Below are 3,700 nucleotides of genomic sequence, written 5' to 3' on the forward strand. Positions count from 1 at the left end.
CACATCATTAACATAATAAGGACACATTTATCAGTCTCTATCACTAGTAAATTTTAAGGGTTTTAGGAGCTCTGTGCTGGGAGTAGATTGAAGACTAAATACATCTGTTTCTTATTATAAATCACAATATCATAAGACTCTGGGCATTCCTCCTCACCCTTCTTGATAAAATCCAAATGGCCCAAACAATGGTTGCTAACCTGTGAGCACAGTTCCTTCTTCTTCTTCCAAGAGTCATTCTTGATCAACTATTCCTGAAACTAGCTGAGCTTCAGCTGACCCCTCCTCTAAAGTCCTGTGGGCATTCTAGTCAACTTCCCCACGTTAGGAGGGAATAGAGGCTCACGGTGCTTTGGAGGATGTTTCTCCACAATGCGCTTCCTTGTGATATAACGGTCCAATCCGGGAAAGGGCTCCTATTTACTCCAAGAGACATTTCCTGGGGGCAGAGAGGAAGGGAAATCGTTCTGCAGCTCATGAGGGGATTTGAAAGAGTGTGGCAGGGAGGGCGATTCTCTAAGTGTAGGTGGGCCTGGTCGGCACCACCCAGACCCTAGCTTCCCTCCTCACCCTGTTGCCTCCCCCAGCAGCCCCTGGGTGGGTAGTCCCTCACCTCCCTACAGCACGATGTGTCCTCCTTTCAAGGCAGCTGCCCAGTTCAGCACCCTCCACTTCCCTGCAGAGCTGCAAGCATCTGCTGAGTTTTTTTTTCTTTTTTTTTTTTTTTACGTTCTGCCTTGGAAAGGTGATCAGCTGAAATAACAGATTCACTGAGAAACTGGTACTTCACAGAAGATGGGCCTCTAGCAATGCCCCGCAGGGATTCTAACGCAGGTCTTGATCCTCGAGTACTGCTTTGGAATACCTGGCGTGGAGGCAAGTCCTTGTTCTCTCTCCACATGGGTACCTGGCCAGACCTTATCTCTTTCAGGGCAGGTACAACATTCCTCGGTGTGAAGAAAGCTTTATCAGAGGGGATCTACAGAAGCTTGATATGAAGGCCAGGGTCCAAAGTCACCCCACGCTTCAGCCACACTCGTCTGAAGGACAAGGGGTTCCTCACTAATGCTGCTCGCTGCTCCTGTTTTCCCTGGACAGAATCCAAGCTGTTTGCAAAGGAAAGAGGCTGCCAAGGTCAAGGTCCTATCAAAGAGCCTTTTGTCTTCTGAGTTAAACATTGGCTCATTGTTACTTTCCTGCCTAGACCCTTCCAGTGGTGGGAGGGTGCCCAGAGCCTCTGGTTTCACTTTATAGTAATGAATGTAATGGTGCAGGAGGAAGATAGTGGCCCAGCTCTGGACGAGAGGAAACCTGGGACAGGCTGATGTGGGGAGTCGGCTCAGGGCCTCCTGTCCAGGGATGATGGGTTCAGTTGGACGAGTAGACACATCGTTACCTTCCTTCAGCACCAGGGGTTCTTACAGCTTTTCCTTTCTCTCTTCTAAACCCAAGCCTATTAAAGAATTCTTTTCCCCTTGCTTCTCAGGAGATAGAGATAACCCTATATTCTCTCAAACCTGAATCGACCTGACACCACCATAATTTCTTTGCACATTTACACTTTCCTGAAGACACACATGGGTGGTCGCTGACCACCAGAACATCAACCAAAGCCAGACACTTTTCACCTCCTTGAGAGAAGGATGGAGAAAGAACAATTTTAGAAAGTTTGTAGAACAGCCAGATTTCAAGGCCTGACACCACTTGCCGTCGATGCAACTTGGGACAAGTCTTTTATCCTCTTTATGCCTCAGTTTCCTCTTCTACAAAATGACAATAACGCTAGAACTGTTGTGAGAAACAAACAGGTTAATGTGGGCAAAAGGCCTACCTCTGTGTCTTACGTAGACGAATTGCAATGAACATTACCTATCATTACAATTCTCAAGATGAGCCCCAGGACCTGACCTCAGAGTCTTCCCACTTAACTTGTTCCCTGCTGACTCTCAAGGCACATGAGCATGGTGCTGGGGAGTTGGTGTGAGGTTCTCCTTCTCTGTTCAGAAGGTTCCCCAGTATAATCCGAGCCTCTAGGGAAAGACAACGTTCACATGTTTGCTTGTCTAGTTTAACTACCAGAGCACCACTAGGGCCACCTGATTATCTAACACCTGGCAGGTCCCAATATCAATGTAGCATATTTGGAAAAATTAAAATGGTACACCTGAGACTTGGTGAATCAGAATTGTCTCACTTTTTTGTGTGAGTGGTAGAAATGATGGCCCTTTGTGACATCCTGCTTCCCATTCCATCTTTCATTCCTTCATTCAATTAACAAATATTCATTGAGTGTTTACTGAATGCTGGGAACTGTGTACTGTGCAGGGCATACAACGATGACCAAAAAGAGATGTTGTCTTTGATCTTGTGGAGCTTAATCTAATGGAGGGGCAGACATTAATGGAATAGGTATGAGCAAATGCTCTTTGGGGAAGAGAATGACTAATTCCAAGAACTGGAGGAGTAACTGAAGCTCAGAGATGGTCCAAGGGAGGCTCGAGGGATGTCTTTTTGACATTTATTAAAAATAAATAAGAGTATGAGGAAGACTAGCATGAACCTGTGACATTGGATTGGAATTGGAGGTGTCAGTGTAAACTCATAATTTTTAGTATATGTATCAGGTACATGAATATAGACAAAGATACAGATGTGTGTGCTTATTTGTACATACATATATTTCCCAGCTCTATCTGCTGAGAGGTCCTAGAAGCAATGACACCCCAGTTGCAATGAGCACATCTAGCACCCAGATCTTGGTTTCTAAATACACGTATCATTTTCCAAAATGAGGATCCAGAGGTCCTTGGAAAATTCCAGGGTGAAGACAGAGAGAGAACAAGATGGGCCGAAAACATCTTGTGGTGGCAAAAAGTCAGGAAGTACTCAAAAAATGTTGGACGCATGTCAAAAGGACAAAAGAGCCAATGTACAGGTCCTCTCAAGAGTCAGGTAAGGACTAAGGCGAGCAACAAAATAAATGATAACTATGGGCTATAACCCGAATGAAATTAACATATATGATTCCATACTGATATAAATAAATAAAATTGAATAAGTAATTAGATGGAGGTTAAGAAACAGTTCTCTATGACAGCAGAATTCCAAACAATAAATGTAGAAGAAATGATGGAAATAGGAAAATCACAATTTGGCAAACACCACGGTAATAACCGTTTCAGCCAAGAATCATTAATGAATGCTAAAATTAGTGAAAGAAAGCATGGTAAGAAATAGGACATTTGCAGAGTCTCAACGTATTTTATTTCCCTTCTCCAACAGTGAGAAACTCGGCTCTTTTATTCATAACATAGTTACTTATTCGTTCAATCCAGTAATACACATAAATTCAGAATGCTGACACACAAATGTGAAAAACACATTCAACAACGAGAATCTGTCTTTAGCCTTTGACAGCATATAACAAAAATACACTTTTTTCAAACTTACTTAGATTAGTTTTTTTCTTCCCCACTCTCCTCAGTGTAGTTATGGCATTAATGTTTTAATATAATACAATTAGGTTTCTTTTTTCCCATTTTGGATCCTTCTACCTTCCTCCTACACACACACACACACACACACACACACACACACACACACACACGCACGAAACATTACCATGGCTCTAAAATCTGAACTATACAAAAAGGTATGTTCAGAGAAATGCCACCCTCCCCCTTCGACCCTATTTCCATCC

The sequence above is a fragment of the Hipposideros armiger genome, unplaced genomic scaffold (assembly GCF_001890085.2).
Source record: "Hipposideros armiger isolate ML-2016 unplaced genomic scaffold, ASM189008v1 scaffold_826, whole genome shotgun sequence".
NCBI classification, from domain to species: Eukaryota; Metazoa; Chordata; class Mammalia; order Chiroptera; family Hipposideridae; genus Hipposideros; species Hipposideros armiger.